The sequence below is a fragment of the Cynara cardunculus genome (assembly GCF_001531365.2).
Source record: "Cynara cardunculus var. scolymus isolate 2C chromosome LG 5, CcrdV1, whole genome shotgun sequence".
Classification (NCBI taxonomy): Eukaryota; Viridiplantae; Streptophyta; class Magnoliopsida; order Asterales; family Asteraceae; genus Cynara; species Cynara cardunculus.
The window spans coordinates 27,965,714-27,975,002 of NC_037532.1; the positions used below are offsets into that span (position 1 = coordinate 27,965,714).

A 9,289-nucleotide genomic window follows, 5' to 3' on the forward strand; every position below is an offset into this window, starting at 1 on the left:
TTAAAACAATTATATAGTACCAAAATATGTGTCTTAATAAGTTATATAATCATGAAACAAAATTTGGTGTCCTATAAAATGAACTAAGTAATACTAAAAAAATGTCCTAATAGGCTATAATAATTAACACTAAAAGCGTCCTAAATGACTATAATGCGAGACACATCATCCAATTATAAAATCCTTTTGTAATATTACATTTAAAAGCATATATGAAAGTTTTTTACGAATTGATTTGATAAAACAAAATTCGAAGTTGTACAAATACTTATATGAGTACCAACTATCAAGCTATGTATCCACCACAAAGTTGTATCATGACAAAACTAAGTACTGAACAAGAATTATGCAAATACAAAAAATCTTATTGTGTCCTACAAACGAGAGATATCAATCTTCGTCATGCACAATCTACAATTAAAAAACAAGTATATGAGCCTGAAGTTGTGTTATAAAAAAATTCTACACTTGCTAAAACTTACAAGTGTTAAAAGATTAACATACCAAAGTGAGGACGAGGCTATGCGATTGTTGCTCCAATAGCGTCTGCAATTGTAATAAACAATTCATATGCTCGAACCAAACTTTCCCTCCTTTATGATGAACAACATCCCAACCTACAAAAACGTGATTGAAGAACAAGATTATAAAGATTAATTTATTAAGTTCCATAATAATCTTGTAAGATAAATGATTAAACTTGACCCCATGAACTCCATATTCCCCAAGTTGGATCAAAGGGAAATGAATCATAATGAAAAAGAATGTCCAGTGATCAACTACGGAAGTGTTTAACTAGCTAAGGAACTACTTTACCCTAGGAATGGAATGCAACAGAAAGGAGGAGTTTGCATGCATACCTTAAAGGCACCAAGACCCTATCTTCTGTCACAACCGAAATGTTGATCCACTCGAATCGAAGGCTTGTTCAAGCTTTTTCTTCTTTGATATGTCCATTGGCAGAAACTCATTCTCTTGACAGAAGTCACTAACTCTCAAGAATTTTACAAGTATGCCAACAAAATAGTGTAACACTTGTTTTAAAAAGAAAAAAGTGAAGAAAGAAATACCAATGTGACCAATTTTCATGCCATGTGAGGCTCAGATATGTAAATAATCGAAAAAGAGGATAAATCCACCATGGCTGCAAATGGATGCCCTGCCAAGATGCGAATAATCTTTAACTTTGATCGAATCCATTTAGATGCATTCAGATTCATCATCACAGCCTCTTAGAATCACTAAAAACAGTATCTTCTCTACTATAAAGAATTGTAGAGAGGAAACCCAGAAAACTRAAAACCCTAGAAAACACATGAACGTAGTCCGTAATATACAAAAATACTCCTTCCATCCCAAAATAAATGTCCACAAGAATAGGTCATTTGTAAAATGAGCATCTATAGAAGGTTATATACCTAAGTAACACCAAGACCAACAACAGTAGTTAAGAAACTGTTGATTTTGTGTATAGATAAAGCTTCCAAAGAGAAGGGTTGTTGATTTCAAGATAAAATCAACCTATTTTGTTCAATAACCTAAATCAACCTATTTTGTTCGATAACCTAAATCCAACATATGTTCTATTTAGAGCTTTTTAGGTTAGTTTTACATTATCATTTAGTTGATCAAACATGACTAGTTAATTAGAACATCTCCAACAAATTCTTTATATATACTCCAAACTAGATAACGAAAAGTTAAAATCTCCAAAATAAATCAACCGATTTTTTAAAAGCTTGCTGTCAGCTTTGCGCTGCTGTAGCTTTTTGCGCACAACWTTCATCTCGAACCTCCAAAATTCATGATTCCAGTTGCATTTGAAAAATAAAACATATATCTACATCTTTGAGATTTTGAGTTTTCTCAGATTCAATGTGCAGATATGACTTATTCTGTGTCAAAATCTGTAGATGGGTGCTGGACAGAAGCTACGTACTTTACTCCTTTCTTCCTAATTTCAGAACAGTGTTCTCTCGTCTGTTCTTCATAGATTCAAGCTACGATTTTGATATATTATATGTCACTCCCTAATTTGATCTTAAAGTTTCAAGCTCTAAGCTTCAAAGTTTAGTGAACGAGGTTTGCAAAGACAAATGTTTGTTTTAACGACTGTTTTGCGCAGCTGTGAGAAAMCATGCACAACTCACTCAATTTTCATCCAAAATGGATGAATCAGAGATTGATGAAAAGCTCAGAGGCTGGAGTTCAATGTTTATGTTTTGTGTTTTGTCTCAATGAATCTGCTTGAGAGTCAAAAATAGTGATGAAGTTGACACATGAAAGCTGGACAGAAAGTTTAAAATGTCAGTTTTTCAATGACATAACGCAAACAGTGAGGGCTTTAAGTTTGAGATTCTCAGCGTGCAGAGTGTAGAGGACTCGATGATGGCAAACGGTGAGGGCTGTAGAGGATTCGATGATGGTTCGTTCAAGTCGAGGGCCATAGATCATTGCAATATTCGTGATCAAGCCTTACTTGATGGCATAAGCTGGAAACTGTCAACTGTTTTCTTTCTATTTATGGTGTTACTAACACGCAATAACAATTGAACTCGAACATTAAAACCATGTTAATAACACCATAAATAGAAATAAAATAAGTTCAATAGGAATTCTATAGTTAAAAACTAATTTTCTGTCTTTTTATTCCTAATTCATCAACATACTGACAGATTTATGAAGCTGTAATAAATTGATCATATCTCACTCATCAAGGCACCAATTGAGGCGATTCAAAAGACCTTGGATAGAAAACAGATGGATTAAGAAGTTTCATGTTTTGATAATTCAAAGATTCGAACAGTAGAGGGGTCATATGCATCGTTGAAGTGGACAGCAGTGTGCTGATGCGAAACTATTGGACAGATTTGTGCGATTGTTTCTTTATGTTTATATGTTTAACAAAATAAGGTTAATACAAGTGTGACCAAAGATGCGCATTGGAGGATTCTATTGATCCAAGACCTGTATGTAGACCTAGGCCTCCCCTTATATACATGTAAACTTAGAGCATAATGTTCATTCAATAAAATGTGAAAACCAGTTTATTGTAACAATTCCTAACATGCTTTAATAACAAAAAAAAGATGCAGCTATGTAGAGAAAACAGTAGTGGGAGAAACCCCGAAAATCATTAGAACCATACACCAAAAGAAATCTAAAGTGCATATACTATAGTAGTGTTGTCGTACCTGTGCCATAGAAATAATCTGATTTTGTGCACTACATGGTTTTGATATTGTGGCCAGGTTTCAATACCGTCTATGTGTGCTTTCTTGCTCCTTGCACTTATATTTTGGCAAATAGGTTCTTATTTTTTCCCAGTGGACTAAGATCTTGGATATAATGCACTTCTATTTTAGTGAGAAGGGTATGGAAGTATGCAGAATTGATGGCAGTGTGATACTTGGAAGAGAGAAAGAAGACAAGTAAGTGTGGTTATGATTAAGGTTTGTCATACAGATATTGTATCAGTAGACCCATATTACAATTATCAACAGCAGCAGCAACCATATCCATATTACAATTATCAACAACAGTAGCAACTTTATAATCATCCACCAACACCATATTACTCAAAAGTTGTTCATGATAAGACCCCTAATTGTGTTATTCGCTAATTAAGCTATTATCAGTTGATCAAAACTCAAAAGAAACTCAAAAGGCTGGAATAAGATTATACGTATATAAGGCCAATGTGATGAGCTTGGTGAATGATGGTAACAGGCATATAGTTGCTGATAGATTTTCCCAGATAATGATTTTATCTTACTGAAACCGGAACTATAAAGAAACACTACAAACATGCTTACTTTGTATATTAAACAAATCAATTAAGGCAACAACCTCACCTTAATCAAGCCACAAGTTTTCAAAATTTGTCTGTACTTTTCAGCAATTTCCCATTCGATAAAGTAATCATTTTGAGAGTGCTTGAAGCCATGGGACAAGGAACTATAGGAAAAATGTAGATACAGGTAATTTCATAAAAGACCATTATTAACAGGGACTGCTATACAGGACCACATCTTAGCAGGCTTCTATGTGTTTTGTCCTGGTCCGTACTGAGTAATTGCAGCTTGTTTAGGGTCTAGCTAATTCCATAAAATCTGATATAAGATTAGGGTAGGAGGCCAAATAATACTATTAGTTAATTTTGAAGGCCAGAACATCAAGATGATTAACTGAGGTATGATAATACAATATTTTGTCTGCAAACTATTGTTCAAGTAAGAAAAATTAACAGCAATAATTTGTCAATCGAATACTCTAACAGAAGAGACATAGCCAGAAACGATTATCAAGCAGGAACATTAGACACTGATGTAACATATTGATATAAGATTAGACTCAGGAGCAGAAGGTTTGAATTCATCTATTGTAGTCAATGAAAATGTTACCTATGGGCAGAAGGTTCGTCGTCGATCGATCGCAAACAGTGAGGGAGAGGGAAGAGTCGATCAAGTAGTCGATCGCAAACAAAGCTTCATAATTAATTATTCAACTTCTTTGCGATTCTTAGAACCTTGACCTAAATACAACGAAAAGCCGGAAATCGGGATAAAACATTTCAAAAAAAAAGATCGTATCAAATTGGTTACCGTTGCGCAATCCAATGGATGATTCTTCGGTGTTGATGTTGTACAAAATGCCCTCATGTCGTATCGTATCTTGCTCTTAGAATTCAAACTAATCAAGCTTCCAATGTACGGATCTGCTGACGATGTTGAAGATTTAGAGCTTTCAGCCGCCATGATCGGGTAATACTCCTCCGCTACTACACAAAGAAGACGATGACCGGAATTTGTTGAATCTTGAAGTAGTTTGTGTTTTCTGTGCGAAACAATGATAAGGTTTCTTTTGGATGTTTTGGATGTTGGGCTTTTCAAATAAAAAGGCTTTTTCACTGTACTTCTAAATTCTAATTAATAATTCATCTGATTTGGGCCTTTTTAAAACTAAATTAAGAAAAATTCCTATTAACTTTAAATTAAATAAATATATATGCTAATGTTTTTCACATAATTTTAAAGTTTAATAGGACACTTAAAAGAGTCTTATTAACTTTTAAACACTAATACAACAATCAAAAGTGTCCTATTAACTTTTAAAAACAACACAACACTTTAAAATAATATGACACTTAAAAAGTGTCCTATTAAACTGTAAAATCATATGACATTGAAAAGTGTCGTATTAGACTTACATGATAGGACACTAAAAGAGCTTAATAATACATCAAAAATAAGAGTCCTATTAAACTAAATCAAATAGGACTCATAAAATAATGTGTCGTTTTAGCCCTTTTAAAGGACGCGTCTTGAAAAGTGTCCCAAAAAAGTGTCCTATAAACCCCTTTTTGTTGTAGTGAGTGGTGGAATAGGTTTTGTGCTATATGGAGAGGATGGATGGGTTATTTGTTATGGGAAAGGAAATGATTTAGGAGATGAAGCTGGTTACATTGTAGGGATGTTCACATGTTACCCTGAACCAGGCTTTGTGAAGATATCTAAAGGCAAAATTGTAACCTTTCATTCTACTTACAACATATATTTTGTTATAGGGCTTTTCTACCTTCTTGTTGTGTAGAGTTGGTTGACTTTGTTCTAAACCATTTGACTTCAGTTGCTGATTCGGAATTCTTTGGATTCACACTTAGAAGACTTGGTCAGACTCCTAAGAAGGTCAACAGAGGAATAATTTTGGCACCTTTAGTTGGTATCATCTTGAATTTGTTGGATGCTAGTGTTGTGATAGACAGTAGACAGTTTCATCACTCAAGCTTACATGTTTATCGCATAATCTCTGTCCGTATTAGTCTACCTTACACGAAGACTTGAGTTGTTAATCTTTTCATCTGGTTTAGGTAGACGCGAGGAAAATCGTTCATCAAGCTAATCGTACTTTGCGTTAATCGCTCAAAGACTTTATTTTGTTGCATCCAGATTCTTCGTACATTGCTCAAAAACAGATTTTGGTTTGGGCTTTTTAATCCATTTTTTTAAGCCCATCTTGTATATTTTTAAGTCCATTTTTAGGCCCAATTGTCTTAAAAAAATTAAGTTTTCGTTGCTATTTTTTTTGCTTTTTAAGTGTTTTGTAATTGTGATTTTTTTTTGTGTGGTCCAAAAGTTTCAAGTGTTGTGTGTTGTGTTTTAAATCTATTTTTATCTGTTTTTCTCTGTGTTTGAACTGTTTTGAGAATTTTTTTAACTGTTTTGCGTTGCATAAACTGCTTTTAATCAGTTTTAACTGTTTTAACAGTTTTTAACTGTTTTCAACAGTTTTTTACTGTTTTTACTGATTTTTGACAGTTTTCGTTGTTTTACTGTTTTCTCAACAGTTTTGTGTTTTTTTGGATTTGTTTTTGAGCTTAAATCGTTTTTGATCTCTTTTATTTGATTGCACCGCATTAGATCCTGTGATCAATCTGTTTTTGAAAATGGCAGTATCATTTGAGAAGGAGAATGTGAATTTGAGAATTAAAATTTCTGAGTTGGAAAAAAGAGTAGAGGACTACAAAGTTAAATATATTAATATGTTTAATGAAAATTTTGTAGATAAGGAATTTATTAAAGATCTGCAAAAAGAAAATAAAGCGCTGAGAGAATACACTGAAGAAGATGTATCAGTAAAGGTCAATGAACTAGAGAAAGCTTTGGACACAGTAAGGAAAGAGTGTGAAGTAGAATTGAAAACTTGGAGTAAATCTAACAAAGATATATTTGTCAAACTCCAAAAAGTCCAGAGTCAACTTAATGCTGAGAAAACATCTCCAAGGAATCATATTGAGATTGAGACTGATTTGAGTGAATTAAAGAGATTATTGAATTTAGAGAAGGAAAAAGTTCAAGAGACTGAGAAGAGTTTGAATTTTGAGAGAATAGAGTTTGAGAAAGAGAAGAAGAGATTTTTTGAAGAAGAGAAAAAATTTGGTGTTGAACGTGTATCTTATGAAAATAAGATAAACTCTCTCGAGCTGAATGCCAAATGTTGTTAAAGCAAATCTCAGATTTTGAGCAGCTGATTATCTTGGAACGAGCCAAGATAAATAAAGAGAAGAATGACATCAATGAAGAATGTTTGAGCCAAACTCAGAAACTGTCTGAAAGCATTGCTCTAAAGCAGAAGATTTTAGATGAAGAAAAGAAGCAATTTACGCTTGAAAAGCAAAATACTGCAAAAAAATATGCAACTATTGCTAAAGAGCTTGCTGAAAAGAAAAAATGGCTCGACATCGCTTCTAAGAATGAGAGGAGCAGCTCAGATGAAGAGAGAAGAGAGTTTGATAATCAGAAGAAAAAATTGAGATGATGAAGAAGGAGTTAGCAGGTAAACTCTTGGATACTTCAAGAAAATTGTCTGATCTGAAAACAGAACTTGAAACTGAATTGAAGATGAGAACTGAACTCAAAAATAAGTGTGATTTAGTTGCTGATGAACGAGACCAACTTTTACGAAAGTCAAAGACTTTTCTTGTGCTCAAAGCTCAACTGGTTCTCCTTCACAGTGTAAAACCAGCTTTTATGACTGTTCCAAATCTAACAGTTATTCAAGCAACCCTAAATCACTGTTTCTAAGAACTATTCTCGTTCTTCAAGTCAGTACTATCAAGGGTTTGTTATCGGATCACCCAATACTCATTCAAAAGTTAAAAGCATTTGGGTAAATAAATTTGAATCTGTTTCATCTCATACCCCTATTGTTACTAACAATAATCTTCCTTGTTTTATGAGATCTACTACTGATCTGATTAATCTTAATAAGAGAATAATCATGTTCTCCACATGCAAAACAACAGATTTTGTGAATAGGAAGAGGTACAACAGGTGGACTTGCTGATAACAGATTTCAGACGAATTGGAAAGGTAATAACAAGTTTGATTACAATAACTTGTATGGATATTATAACGTATCTGATCATCCTATTAAAAGTGCTAAAATGATAATATCAAATAAAAATAGATGGTTTGGCATTTACAATATTCCACAACCTGATACTAACAAATGACTCAAGTTCATTTGGGTACCAATGATGCACTAATTCAGGGGGAGTTGTAAATTGTCCAAATAAGGCTTCTGAACAACACAGTTCAGGACCCGTGCTTTACCGAGTATGGTTTCTAAACACTCAGTTTAGGACCCGTGCTTAAAATGTTTCCAATTTTTTTATTCTTATTGAGCTGAACCGAAATATTTCTTAAATCTATTTTCTAGGGGGAGTCTCTAGAAATTTTAAATAAATGTTTTCGGAAAATGGAAGTGAAATTTTTTTAAGGAAACAAGTATATTTTCTGAACAGGTATTTCCTGAGATTTTACTTGCGTAATTTCTCATCGATCATAACTTCAATACATGTTTAAGTTATTCTTGAAATTGTTATTATCACGTCTCGAAAATAATATCATTTTCGGTGATAATACGCTCGTTAGTAATCACAGTTTGTTTTCTGAATTTTATTTTACTTTGATTGATATACTTTCTATAATTCTTTGAATATTCAGAATCTGTAAACTCGTACTTACAGATCTTCTTTTATTTCTCTCGCATACCGAATAATCTGATCGTTGTCGTATCACTCCTTTATTGATTGTGCTTAAAAGCCATATATCTTGATCAATTCTTATCTGATCATTGTGCTTTATAGCAATAATATTTTTGATCAACTGTTTGTGATCAATTGAGCATAATGCTAAATTTAGGAAGGACTGAGTGCTTAACAGAAATACCTCTATGGAATGTCAGAACCGACAGACCTACCAAAGAGGACAACCATATCTGAGTGAGCTTTAAATCAAAAGAGTTTGTGTGCAGAGCTTAAAATAAAAAAGAGAGGGGTAGTTGTTGTGAGATAAAAGAATTGACGAGAGTTGTGTCAGGATTAAAAGATTATTAGAATCTTGTTCCAAACTTCAAATTACTGGGCATAGCACATAATCTATTAGTTCTCAATTCTTTCGAGACTAATATTGAAAAAGGCAAAGCCCAGGCCAATTCTTGTCACAACCCCACCAGCTACTCATTTATCTATTAACAGATAAGTGTTTTAATAACACTTGGGGCACGCAGCTCACAATCTATCAATTTTTTATTCGGAGAAAGTTGATATTGAACATAAGGATATATGTCTCCCCTTCAAGTCTTTTTGATCACTAATTGAGTTTGATAAATTTGTGTAGTCCACACGATTTATCTTTTTGAGCCTAAACAGAAACATATGTTGCTTTATCTTTCCACACTACACATATTTTGCAAATTATATGTTATTTTGCCAAAACATTCGTAG

General features: G+C 33.3%; 1 long non-coding RNA gene across 2 annotated transcripts; it reads right to left on the reverse strand.

The window, feature by feature from the left end:
* Positions 1-212: 212 nt before the first annotated feature.
* On the reverse strand, positions 213-4,840 carry LOC112512000. Of its 2 annotated transcripts, XR_003069186.1 has the most exons (5): positions 4,605-4,840; positions 4,404-4,534; positions 861-1,159; positions 505-617; positions 213-411 (listed from the first exon to the last, which is right to left on the reverse strand). It is a non-coding gene; the product is annotated as an uncharacterized LOC112512000 (long non-coding RNA). The 2 variants fall into 2 exon arrangements; XR_003069185.1 differs by having other exon boundaries at positions 4,404-4,840.
* Between the last annotated feature and the right edge of the window lie 4,449 nt (positions 4,841-9,289).